The sequence below is a fragment of the Otolemur garnettii genome, unplaced genomic scaffold (genome assembly GCF_000181295.1).
Source record: "Otolemur garnettii isolate 467f Iridium unplaced genomic scaffold, OtoGar3 scaffold00004, whole genome shotgun sequence".
In the NCBI taxonomy this organism is placed as follows: domain Eukaryota; kingdom Metazoa; phylum Chordata; class Mammalia; order Primates; family Galagidae; genus Otolemur; species Otolemur garnettii.
Window position 1 is genome coordinate 7829987 of NW_003852399.1, and position 14632 is coordinate 7844618.

The 14632-nt window shown below is 34.8% G+C and overlaps 1 non-coding gene across 1 annotated transcript; it reads right to left on the reverse strand.

The window, feature by feature from the left end:
* Positions 1-1318: 1318 nt before the first annotated feature.
* LOC111728152 lies at positions 1319-1425 on the reverse strand. Its single transcript, XR_002775537.1, has one exon. It is a non-coding gene; the product is annotated as a U6 spliceosomal RNA (small nuclear RNA).
* Positions 1426-14632: the final 13207 nt, after the last annotated feature.

Sequence of the window (14632 nt, forward strand, 5' to 3'; positions counted from 1 at the left end):
GCTAATATGCAATCCATATAAATTCTTCCTTCAAGCATAAATTCAGTGTTTTGATTAGAAGAATGGATCTTATTTTCTCTGGTCAGACATATATTAATGCTTACAGATTATAAATTTATAAATTATATTAATTTTATAAGTGTAAATTTATAAATTATAAATTTATAAGCATAAATTAATGCTTACTGTTTATAAATTTATCAGTCCCGAGAGGCTTAGAATTTGTTTCCTTCAAATTTGTTCTATGACTTCAGAATTTTCTTTCATTTCTTTCTTACCTATTTTTTTTCCCTTTAAATTTTCAATAAATTTGAAAACTAACAATAATGTCATTAATATACCTAATTTTTGCCTTTCTGGACCATTTTTCAATAGAATATTTGAAGGTTATAGTTTATTTGTTCAGTGATCAATAATTTTTGCATAGTAAGCATAAAATAATCAGAAATGGTTTTAATTAACTGTGACAAAATTAGCAATTTTAACCTGTTTGTTTACTCACATGGTTATTTCCAATTCTGTAGCTACTCTCATTCACTAATAGAGCTAGATGTAGAGCATTCAAAGCAGGCACCATCTCTATCTTCAAGAAACAAGGTCTATTTGAACTTATGAATTGTCAGTCCAGATCAGTCCAGAGGGTGCTTTGATGTTCCAGTTTTTAACTCAATTATAAGATGTATAAGAATTTGATTAATATATCAAATTCTGAGTAGGTAAGTTCCTATTCAGTTCATTAATTATTATTATTTTTGGTTCCTTCTGATTCTGTCTATTCTATCAGCAGAGCTTAGGAAAAAAATACTTGATAATCAGTGTCTGCACTTCCTTATTGCTTCTTTTCTCTTCCCCCCCCCCCCATGGAATCTCAGTTCCACCTCCCTAACTATATTGAAAATGCTCTATCATAGTAAGATCACCAATCCAGTGGACATTTTCCCATTTTGATCTGTCTGTATTTTCTGTAACTTTCAAAATACGTAAGCATTTTTTACATCTATGATAACATTTTTTATTTTATTTAATTTTTTATTAAATCATAAACTCATAGATCATGTATACATTAATGCATGTATGGGGTACAATGTGCTGATTTCATATAGATTAGGAGCATTTATATCACACTGGTTAATATAAACCTCATTTCCTTTACTTAATTATTGTGTTAAGACATTTATACTCTATACTTAATAAATCCGACAAGTACCCTTGCATTATGCACCATAGATGTGATCCCACCATTCACCCTCTCTCGATCTGACCTCCTTCCTTCCCTCCTGTGCCCCACTTCTCCCTCCTTCATCTTGGGCCATAGTTGAAAAATATGAAATGCTTCACGAATTTGCATGTCATTCTTGTGCAGGGGCCATGCAAATCTTCTCTGTATTGTTCCAATTTTAGTATATGTGCTGCTGAAGTGAGCACAATACATAAATATTTTATCCACCAGTTTTTATGATAGCACCAGGTTCCTATTCAAATACTCTTCATAGCGCCCTCTATACTATCAAAGTAATCAAATTTTGTTATAGTCTTTTAGTTTTATAGCCCATGCTTTCCCCCAACCTTATTCATTTCTATGTTTTCAAATACATTAGAATTCTAATAAAAAAAATTTATAGTGTAGAAATTTAGTGGGTGTGGGCATTCAGCAAATCAAATGTAATCTGAACAATTCCAGTGATCTGGCATCTGTGACTTCCTTGCTGTTAGTAAATACTGGGAGTGACTTTCCGTAACATCTTCAGCAGAACTGCTGTTGATGGAAATAGTTGTATGTCAAAGGCTGAGTAGAAACTGAACTAATTGTGACTTATGAACTAAAATAATATCTATGTAGTATACACAATGCTTTTTGGCTCACCTTGAATCAGAAGTAGTAAAATTTATGAAATTTGATAGTAACAAGTGAAAATTCTTTTTGGATGAGGATGGAGGGTCTTACAATGTTGATTTGAAGAAACTAAAGCTACACTTAATTTAATCCACTGCTTTCATTTACATCATCTAATGCAATCTTTAGAAAGATCACGTTTTTAGCCCTTGGTTGGTTGCAAATGACTGAAGACTCAGCATGGACCAGCTTTTACAATCGATAAAATATTATTCATTCAGATAATTTAACAAAATCTGGGATAGTTCTGGGCGAAGATGAATCCAACTCAAGTTGTAGAGTCAGGGAGATGAGGGAGCTTTCCCTCTTCCTTCCTCATCCTTAGTTTCATCCCTGTTGGCGTCATTCTCAAGTAGGTTCTTATCCGTAATGGCAAAGACACCTGCAAAGAGCTCCACATCCGCTGTTTTATTAATTAAGCAACCCAGGAAACGTAGTGCTTTCCTGATAACTCCAGGAAATGAATTTTTCTAGCCTCAGCCTGTACCTTGTGTCACTTTGGAATTAGCAGATAGAATCTACTTTATCCGAATCTATTGGGCTAAAGCGGGGGAAGGAATGGACCAAAATATACACAGACGCACAGACACACGTGCATTCTTTCTCTCTCACAGTCACTTTTATAACCTTACTGTATAAAAAGGGAAACTCAGAGATATTAAATTACCTGCTGAAGGTCAGGTGGCTAGTGAAAAGACTATGAAGTGCAGCTGGTACCCCAGGGTCAAAGAATTATAGATATTTAGAGCTGAAAGTGACCTATAACTATGATGTGTAATGTCCTTCCATGATTTTCAACATCTTATTTGTTGTGCCTTAGGAGTGGTGTGGCTGTTCCAGACATATGCATAAAATCTCTCCTCATATTAAGGAAATCAGCTTTGAGTTTATCTATTTTTCATTTTGAACACAAAAGGTTCTGGAGGAGGAAATGTTTACTGTGGTAAAAAGCTTTCAGATGATCATTTTAACTCAGCCTCTCATTATAGGGAACTTATTTGCCCACTGTTAGAATCAGACCAAAAGACACTCCGTAATCAGTTTAATCTTTGGCTGTGTAAATCAATAGTACACAGTGAACTCTAGTTAGTAATCTTAGAGGTAAATATCCAAATATAGAGCAAGTATTCAAGGTTTTTTTTAAAAAAGTATTTCAGTTGTTTCAAGTATCTAAAGATGGTCTTAGCTTATTCACATAAACCTGAAGGATCTGACTCACTTGCTTTAAGAGGAGCAATGCTTTATGGTAGAAATTAGAAGGGAGCTAATACAGGTAAGCGTGGATGGGGAGACACTCTTTTTGGTATACAATCTCAAATTATTCTAACATTTTAAGGATTTACCTTTTTTCTTCACCCCAAGTATAATTTCATGAAAAGGTCTTAACTTTTTGGCATCAGTGGGTTGTCAACTCAAGTTCTGCAGGGGCCCAGCAGGTCACGTACATCATTCAGCAGGCTAGGTCCAGTGCTGACCCAGAACGCGTGTGCTCTGTCCACGGGGGACAGCCTTTTCTCCAGGGCAGATGATGGTCGCTAGACCAGAATCACTATTTAAGTGGAGTTTTTAAAAAGTAGAAAATCAGACTGTGTTATTTTACTTTTTCAGATTACTATAAGGGTATGTATGATTAAATAACATTGTTCACATTTATAAAGGTAAAGTCCAATTTGTAGTTGAGCCCTTCACCCAGCAGGTGGGCCATATACACCTACATTGTGCCCGTTAGGTGAGAGTTTACCAAGCCCACTCCCCAATCTTCCTCCTCTCCCCTTCCCCCTTCTCAAATTTAATTGTGTTTTTCTCCATGTGAAGCCAGTAGATGAACAACTACACGCCCAAGTGAAGAGATCAGATTTTTAAAACGATAGGGTGCCTGCCAAGGAAACATGTTCACAGACAAACCAGGCCTTTCATTTCCCCATTTGTGTTCTCCGTTTTACATAAGTAGAGTGTGGTGAATAATTACACTATTATTGATTTGGTTGGGAAAGATTTTTTTCTTTTAACTTTAACATTTGATCCAAACTCATAGAACATATGCACATAATCACACACATTCTATGACACAGATACTTCAAAGTAAAAAATTTTCACAGGTCCTAACAAACTAAAATAGGGAACCACATTTTAGAATTTATTTTTTATTAAAGCTCTGTTGCAGGCTTATTTGGCTGACTACATGTTTCCTCTGCAACTAACTTTTCAATAGTTGAGTGTGTTGGCTCCACCCTGTAAATCAAACCATTCTCTGTGGAAGAACGAGCTTATTTTCCCACCCCACTCCCCAAAATAAAGCTTAAGAAAAGAGGAGGCATTTACTACTTTTCCTATGTATTCCAACCCCAACATAAAGATTGTTGCTTACTTCAAAATATGTTGCATGTTTGGCTGATCCACAGTTTGCATCTTTGATCCGAGTTTTGGCAAATTCCTGTCTAAGTGCATTCTGAATCACTGCTTGTACTCCTTATTGTCTACCACCCAGATGAAAAACTTAAATTCCAAAAGGGCAGGAAAAGGGGTGTTTGAAAACAGTGTAAGGGCAGGACAGGACAGGCAATTGGCAAATGAGATCCATGTACAGTTCATGCCAGGGAAGTAAAAGGTAAACGCAAAGGAAACAGTCTGGAGACTCGTGAACCTGAAGGCTGGGCTGGTTAGTTTTGTTCTCCTGTGTTTTGGATCTGTATAGGCCTCTAGGAATTGCCTATTTCCCCCAGAAATTCTCTGAAGTACAATGCGAACAAGGGGGCTTTGTGAAGAAGAATTGATGTATGGGTGTAAGTGACGATTTTCTTGTCAATGCCCCATGAAGAAAATCTACAAGCTTGCAGTGAGAGGCTGCAGTGAATGTTAAGTGCTTAGAGGCTTGAGTCAAATGGAAGTGAGTCTGGGTCTTGGTTTGGTCCCTTCTGCATAAACATGGCCAATTTACTTATCTTCTTAGTTTCAATTGCCTATCTGTAAAATGAGAATCATTCTGGCGCTTTTTTTTTTTTTGATCTTTTTTAAAATTTTATTTTATTATTTTTTTTTCTTATTGAATGGTAACTATGTACATTAATGCACTTCTGGCGTACAGTGTGGGGTTTTCACACACAATCCGAAACACTTCCATCAAAGTGGTTAACATAGCTTTCATGTCATTTTCTTAGTTATTATTTTAAAACGTTCACATTCTACTCTTAGAAAGATTCACTTGTACCCTTGTAAGATAAACCACAGAAGTGAATCCTCGAATCCCCCTCCCTCCACCCATTTCCCCCTGCCCTCTCCCTCCCCCCTTCCTGTATTCTTAGCCTGTTATTAGGCTATAGCTTTCATATAAAAGGTATAAATTAATTTCATAATAGGGGTGTGTACATTGGATACTTTTCTTCCATTCTTGTGATACTTTGCTAAGAAGAACATTTTCCAGCACTTTTTTCACAGGGAAAATGAGTGACTGGCACACGGGAAGGGCTCAATAGCTGTTGGTGGTTTATGCGATTAAGAACCCTGGAGAGGGGAGGTGAGGGGAGTAGCTGGGGGGAGGGAGGGTGATTGGTGGGGTCACCTCTATGGTTTATCTTACAAGGGTAGAAGTGGATCTTTCTAAAAGCAGAGTATGAATGTTTTAACTCAATAACTGAGAAAATGACATGAAGGTTATGTTAACCAGTTTGATGAGAGTATTTCAAAATATATGTGAAAACAGCACACTGTACCCCATGATTGCATTAATGTACACAGTTATGCTATAAGAAATAAAAAAAAGATCCCTTATAAGAAGGGGAGCTGTGCCAGTGTTGACACTACCCCTGCTGAGTACCCAGCTTGGGTAACACAATCCTTTTTGTTGAGAAGTCACTTATTCACTTACAAAATTAAATCATTCATTTAGACATTTATTAACTATCTGCTGAATACAGGAAAATGAGCTGTTTGTATATTAGTAATAAAATGTATTATCTGTTTTTATAAGTGTACACACAAAATAGAAATGTAGTAAATGTTGGATGGATGGCGGGGATACTTAAGGTCAATAACAGCCTGGTGTCACTTTCCAGAAAGTACAAGCAGTAGGTAGCCTCCACTTCTATCAACAGCTATTGAATAGAAACTTTAGTTTGAGTCCAAGACTGATTTTAGAGGAAGCAGCAAATCTTATGCTGTCCTTGGTGGATGCTTTTATTCAGCAGGTAGAGTTATAAGTTGAACTTGGAAATTTGTATACTAATTCCCTGCTAAAACTTTTGAGATGTAAGCAAACTGGTAAACCTAAAATTATCAAGTGTATTTTCCTATTGTAAACCCTATAGTGTTAGAATCATTAGTGTTAAAGTTTGTTTGAATTACAACTGAATCAATAAAAAAAAAAAAAAGAATTACAACTGAAATGACTGAAAACCACTGAGGACCTCGATTCTGATGACTATACGCCCTTCCCTAATCCCCAAACCTTTTAAGAAAAGGTGTATCTCTTTTTAAATCCCCCAAAGCTTAAAATATGCTCATACTTGTCAAATGTTCATTTTCATGAACTTCAGATTTTCCCCAGGTTTATTTATTTTTGAGAAGTGATTTATCAACAATACATATTAAGACATTTTGTTTTTTTCCAGAAGAATTTAGAATTAAAGACTAAATTCTCAATCTTTCTAGCCAGTGGCCTTTTCAAACTGTTAAATCTTTGATGCCAAAAAATTCTGATTGTCAAGCTAATGAACCAATGCCTAGTGTGGTTACTCTCCAACTTCTAAATTTAACCTAAAGAACATGCCTGATTTGCAAACAACCTTTGCCAGACACAGACAAAGGGAGACTATTCATTAAAATGACTGTTTTCCAACAGTTTCCAGTCCAGATTTCACTCAGCTGTCTTACCAAGAAAGACTGCTTTGATTCACCACACACTGGGTAACAAAAGCCACAGAGGCCAATGGCCTCCCATAGGCCTTTCTAGAGCAGGGGTTGATAAACTAATGGCCTGAGAGCCCTACCTGAAATGCTTCCTTGAACATTTTTAGATGATTTGGGAAAAATCAAAGTAATATTAATATTTTGTTATGCCTGAGAATAATGTAAAACTCAAATTTCAGTGCCCATAAATAAAGTTTTATTGGAACACAGCCATGCTCATTGATTTATGGTTATGAGTGACTATGTTTAGGCAACAATGGCAACATAGTTGCCACAGAGATCAGACAGCCTGCAAAACATAGAATATTTCCTGTATGGCTCTTTACAAAGAATGTTTGTTACTCCCTATAGTAGAAGAATCTTAAGTATGAGTTTAGGAAAAGATGGGTTGTCTAACACTCTATCATGGACTTGGAGACAGGACTATATTCAGTGGCAGAGGAACCAGCATCAAAGAGACCTTCACTAGAGTCTTAGATCTTCTGTTGTGTGGTAATATGACCTAAGCAAATGCTAAATCTCTCTGATTCTCAGTTTTGTCAGTTGTAAATGAGATTGTTAATTCTTCATTGTCAAAAGGTTGTTCTGAAGTCTCTATCGATCAATTATCTATCTATCTATCATCTATTTACCTACCTATTCATTTATCTGCCTATTTATCTCAATCTATCCCCCTATCTTACCTTGCCAAATAATAAATAAGTGCTCAAGGAAAAGTAGTTCTTTCTTCTTCTTCTTCTTCTTTTTTTTTTACTTTTTTTCCAGAAGTTTTCAGAGAATCTTTCTTGGTAACATTGTCTCTGTTCACTTTTACATTGGGGAATCTATGAGCGCCTTACGAAAATCACTCCAAGTACATTACATTCTTAAATGAAAACTAAAAAGCTGTTTTATACCAACCACTAGTCTTCTGTGAAGTGGAGCATTTTTCATTTTGTGATGACCCTTCTTTTTTCCTAGGATAAGCAAACAAAGTTTTTGGTCTTTTTCCTCAATTTTAATAATTTTAACTTTCCCTGGGCTTTGGCTTAGTCATTTGTTTCACCTTAGTCCACTATCAAACCCATGATAAAATTTTATACTCCAAGGCAGGAATCTTTAGTCATCACCAAAAGAGGACCACAATTTTTTTGCCCCAAATCTTAGCATCCTAAGAAAGGGAAGATAGGAATTGTGTGTGCATTTCCCACTGGACATAAACACAACCTGATGAGGAAATCCAGTGTGACTATTAGTAATATGGTCCTTTGTGTCTTAAGAATTTGGTATTCAAATTGTGACCAGCCATTTGGAGCACCCAGGAATTCTATCAGTAGCTCTGACCCAAAAGGGTATCAATATAAATGCATTGTAATTATACTGTATGGGCAAACCTCATTATGTCACAGATATCCTAACTGCCACACAAGCCATTGTACAATTTAATGTTATAAAATTAATGTTCTTTCATTTACTTTGAAATCTAATCTGGCTCTAAGACCTACCCTGGATATGTAGAAGAAGAGAGATTCTTCTGTTCCACATGCATGATGAACTTAGGATTCTGATTCAACCTACATTTACTAAAATCATGATATAGGCTAGGAATGCTACTGTCGCTTTCATGTGCATTATATCAGTTAATAATCATACATTGTGTGAAATAGATATTGTTAGTTCCATTTTGCTGTCTATTTTCCCTATTCTTTCTGTTTATTCTATACTTATCTCTTTTCTTCTCGGTATCTTCATGTTGTTTGAGTTTCTAATTTATTTCTCTCTATTATCTCCCCTCTATTTTGGGAATGTGCATGTTCTACATCTATTGTTTTATTGCTCATTGTAGCTATTTTAACATACACAATAATTATCAAAGCAATAAATATCTTTATTCTCTTTCTGTACAATAAAAAGGTATTAGAATAACTTATGTCTGATCACAGCCCTTCCAAATTAATGACATTTGTTTTGTCCAAAATTTTTATTCCGTCTTGTTCTTTCACATTTTAATCAGGTAATTCAGAAAAGATATTTACCAATATTTCCCCCCATCTTTCCTTTTTGAATTTTGGATCTCCCATTTGGTATTATTTTCTTTCTGCTAAAAGGACAGTCTTTTAGAATTAGTTTTCTGAATGATTATTGGTGGTAAATACTCTCAATTTTTGTTGGTCTGAAACTTGTTTTATTTATTACAAAAGTAATAAATATTCATTGTAGAAAATAGTGTAATAGAGAACAAACATTGCATCACAAGTGGGCAATCCTCACTTTGCATATTTCCAATGTAAACAAATTTCAGGTAACAAATTTTAGTTAATTAACACAGACCAAATTTGACACAGACCAAATTTGAATTACCATGTTGTATCAACTATAATTCCACAAAAGCAAGCTTTACTTCTAGTGTTCACTCTACAAATGACTATGTAAAAAATAAATGGTAATCTGATTAAAGATCAATCACATACTTTTTTCAAAGTCTGATAATGGTTGATCAACTGTTGTTGAGTTTATTTACAGACAGAAAAGCATGTTGTTGTATTTCTCCCAGTTTGCCAGTAATAAACTTCTGTAGCATTTTACAAAAATGGATAACCAAAAGACAGAATTGGCCAACAAAAATAAAAATACAGCAAATAAGAAAAAATTGATAATCCTGCCATAAAACTGAATCAAATATAAATGACATTATAGAATAAAGAGCTGCTTGTGAAGACTTCGACAGTACTACTGTTTGAGAGTCTACAGATACACTACCAGAGTGACTTAGTAAAAATGAACTTGTCAACATAAATGAGGAAAGTGGTTGTGACAAAAAAATATCCTATAGTAGGTGATGCTAGCAGAAAATGTCACCTTAAAGCAACTTTGGGAAACATTTCATGACATTAAAAACATAAGGGATTTAATCTTGGAAACCGGTACAACCTTAGTAATGACTATAACAACTTGGAAAGGCATGAAAAAGATGTCCACTCCGTATTTCTAAGTTATACAATAAGAAGAAAAAAGAAACGCTGTTCAAACTATTCTTTATAATTTTTTACAAAGAATAAAATGTTTATCTCAATGTTTCTAATGTTTCTAAATAAATATTAGTTTTATTATTTTCTTCATTTAGCTATAGACATGACTGATAGAAACAATTTAATGAGTGCAGTGGATACTTTTTTCCATTCTTGTGATACTTTACTAAGAAGAATATGTTCCAACTCCATCTGGGTAATCATAACAAATGTGAAATCTTGGGTGGTGCCTGTGCCTCAGTGGGTAGGGTACCAGCCCCATATGCTGAGGGTGGTGGGTTCGAACTCAGCCCTGGCAAAATTGCAACAACAACAACAAAAAATAGCCGGGTATTGTGGCGAGTGCCTGTTGTCCCAGCTCCTTGGGAGGCTGAGGCAAGAGAATCGCCTAAGCCCAGGAATTGGAGACTGCTGTGAGCTGTGACTCTGTGGCACCCTATCAAGGGTGATAAAGTGAGATTCTGTCTCTGAAAAAAAAAAAAAAGATGTGAAGTCTCCATCTTTTTTATGGCTGCATAGTATTCCATGACACATGATCCATTTATGAGTGGATGGGCACTTGGGCTTTTTCTATGACTTAGCAATTATGAATTGAGCTGCACTAAACATTCCAGTACAAATATCTTTGTTATAAAATGTTTTTTTTTTGGTAGATTCAGAGTCTCACTATCACCCTTGGTAAGTGCCGTGGCATCACACAGCTCACAGCAGCCTCTAACTCCTGGGCTTAGGTGAGTCTCTTACCTCAATTTCCTGAGTAGCTGGACCTACAGGCACCCGCCACAATGCCTGGCTATTTTTTTGTTGCAGTTTGGCCAGGGCCAGGTTTGAACCTGCTACCCTTGGTATATGGGGCCGGTGCTCTACCCACTGAGCCACAGGTGCCACACCGTGTTGTAAAATGATTTTTGATCATCTTGGTATATACCTAGCAGAGTAATTGCAGGATTGAATGATAGGTCTACTTTTAGTTCCTTAGTTTTCTCTAAATTTCTTTCCAAAAAAGCTGTAATAGCTTGCATTACCACCAGCAGTGGAGAATTATTTCCTTCTCTCCACATCTATGCTAACATCTATAGTTTTGAGATTTTGTGATGTGGGTTAATCTTACTTAGGTTAGATGATATCTCAAAGTAGTTTTCTCTGATGATTAAAGATGAGCATTTTTTCATGTGTTTCATGTGTAGGCCATGCGTCTGTCTTCTTCAGAGAAGTTTCTGTTCAATTCTCTGGCCTACATAGAGGGTTATTTGTTCTTTTCTTTTTGATTAGAGTTCTCTGTGGATTCCAGTTATCAGAACTTTGTCGGAAGCATAACCTGCAACAATCTTCTCCCTGGCTATCTGTTTTACCTACTGTGCTCTCTGCTGTGGAGAAGCTTTTTAGTTTGATGAGATCTCAGTAATATATTTCTGGTGTTGCTTCAATTGACAGGGGGTTCCTCCTCATAAAATATTCTCCCAGGCCAATTTCTTCAAGCGTTTTCCCTGCACTCTCTTCTAGTATTTTTATAGTTTCATGTCAATGTAAGCATTCCACATAGTGTATCAAATCAGTACATTTCACCCCATAAATGCATTAATGTCCACAGCTATGATTTAATAAGGGAAAAAAGAAAAACAAGAAATAATTTAATGTTTTGACAAAAATTTTAAAGGTCATGAAACAATTGTATAATAACTTTTTTTATTAAGATCATTTAGCAAGATTTCAGCTTGCATGGTAATTTTTATGGTCCTGCACTATTATAAAAAGCTAGGGCCATCTGTATTACCAAAAGTACTTATGTATAAACATGATAATGTGAAAATCACAAAACTCAAAAATAATCATTTTTATCATTTTGCCCATCATTCTGATGTCTTTATATATTTTTGGAAACACCTTTATTTTAACATCGTTTTTAAAAGTCAGTTTGACAAATATAAACTTCTTGATTTACATTTTTTCCTTCAACTCATTAAATGTAATATTCCATTATCTCCTGATTTCCATTGTTGCTCAAAAGAAGTCTGCTGTCAATATGATAATCAATAGAGTTTAGTTGATTTTTTCTTTACTCTGGCTATTTTAATATCTCTATTTCTTACTCTCCTGTTTTACTATGATTTACGTATAGGAGTGTATGTGTTTGTGTGTGGGCTTTATTTAATTTTGTTTACCTATTTAATATCACCCATTAATCACATATGTACATATGTATTTATTTTCTTCATAATTTCAATGTTGGACATTCACATGCCCACTGGTAGCCATATTGCCAAAACCAGAGGTTTTATTTTTTTCCTGTGTAAATTGCATATGTTTTCTTTCTTTTTTTTTTTTTTTGTACGAAAGGTCTTTATTGGTGGGAGGGAGGGAGGCTGCAGAGCGGCACTGAGGAGGAGAGAAAAGAGGGGAGAGAGATAAGGAGAGAGTGGGGAAGAGAAGAGAGAGAGAGTAGAGAAGAGTGAGGGGGAAGAGAGGGAGAGAGAGCAGAGAAGGAATGCAGAGAGAGGTAGGAAAGATGTTTTCTTTTTAAAATCTTGTTGATTTCAAAATATTGTGTGGGTAAAATTGTTTTTGTTAGATGGATACTTTGTATACTGCTTAAGTTAAGGCTTTTGGTGTGCCTGTCACTAGGGTAGTGTTCAAAGTACCCAATTAGTAAGTTTTTATTCCCCATTCCTTTCCCAACCTCCAACCTTTGTGGTTTCCAATGTTGTTATATTTCTTTGGGCCCATGTATATTCATAGTTTAGCTCTCATTTGTTAGGGAGAATATGTTGTGTTCACAAAATCAGAAGTTAATACTAAACATTTCAAATCTAAATATCTTAATAAGGCAATTTTTGGTTTTCAGATATGTTAAGTATTATGTATTCTCTATCCAAACATTATTTAGCTTTTGTAATTCCAAGATTAAGTACAATTTTACTTATGTTCCCAGTCCTCTAAATAACCACATATTTAAGAAAAGAATATTCAAACACTGTCTTAAAAGGACTGTAAACAAAATAAAATATTTTATTTTAGCCCACATATGACTAGAGAGATATTTTGAGAACTATATAATGTGCTATTAGGACGTACAGAATAAAAACAATAAATATAGTGTAGCAAAATATATGTATAAATTCCTAGAATCAAAATATTTGTCTTGATGCACTTCATGGTTTTGCACCACAAACATTCTGACATAACTGTGAAATTCAAAGACCGCTAAATATTTTGTTAACTTATGAAGGATAAAAATGAGGGAAAATTTTAAACAATGTCAGTATTAACACTAGGGTGGTTTTATAGACAAAGTTATACCTTTGAGGTTAGGGAAGTTGAGTATTAGTTAAATAGACCATTTTAAAAAATGTGAACTAGATTATATTTCCAAGAGAGAAATGAACAATCAGATAAAATGAAATCCAATGGCATGCACCTCATCTGGGATGAATCTCCTGTTCTTTGGGCTTTAAATCTAGGTCATGTCAAAATTGCATGTTGTATGAAAACTTAACTGTCAAGACAATCTCAAAGCATGACAACTTATGCCATGGAGTAAAATGAGTATGGATTTTCATTCCAAACCCACCTTGGTTTGAATACCAATGGATTTCCACTTGCTAGATATTCAACCTTGAAGGAATTAAACAACTTAAATACATTATCTTACATCTCCGAACTTTACTTTCCTGGTATATTATATGGGGATATTAAGACTTATCTCATAAATGTTATTATTGATTAAGTTACAATGTGTGGAAATACCTGTCAAAATGCCCACAAAACAGTAAGCATATAACAAATAAAAGTTCTCTTTCTAAAATAATGGACAAGACTATATTTTTCCTCCAGTCTGATATTTTCAGAAGCAAATAGTAGAAAAGGAAATCCATTCTTCTCATATGCTTTCTATTTAAAAAAATCTTTGGCTGCACTTATTTCTTGCACAGCACTCTCTTTTTGAAACAAATCTGTCATCTTCCAATGCCAAGGTTAGATTTTATGATCCCCAGACAATCTTTGAGGTCTCTTCCAATTCTCAGTCTGTGAGTCTATAAATTGAACATGCCATTTTAATTTTAACCTTTGCTCATGTGTCATTCAACCTAAGTATACCCCTGAATCATGGCATATGAGAGCTGTAAGAAACCTTTCTGACTTTCTTTAACTTCTCATTTCATACAAGAGTAATCTGACACTTAAGAAAATAAATTGACTTATGCAAAGAAATAAGTTAGTGGCAAAACTCAAACTAAAATCTCATGCCTTTTTAAATTGTTCCCGAGTTCTAGGTCCAAATGGCTTTTTAAAAAGTAAAATTACTTTGTTTAAAACATTTCTATTCCAAGTGATTGATTATGAGAATACTATTGAAAATTGGCACATATCCAGAAATCATGTGAGGAAGGATTTGGAATGTGATACTTCCTTTTCACTCTCAGCAACAATCTTCCCCTGTATTCTTCATGTGATTGTTCTGTGGTTTGCTATCTCAATAAAAGTGCTTTGCTCAAGTGGAAAAGTGGTCCAACAAACTAATTTACAAAGATGTTTTAATTATTACACTTAACATGTTTGTCCTAGAAAATCTATGAATAGAACACTTCTCAAACCCATAGCTTTTCTGTCTGTTCTCTCTTCTATGCTGTGAATATCTTACAGTTTCCTTTGCTAACTACAAATTTAGGCCTGGGATTATGTTTTTTTTTTTTTTGCCACTTTTACAGAAAAAAAAACTTTTGGCTTTCTATCAATTAGTGGAATGAACTTGATTCTTCTCAAGAGCAAAATTTACAATAATGATGTTTCAATGTCAGGCTAGGACTGTGTGTAGCCACAATGGAAT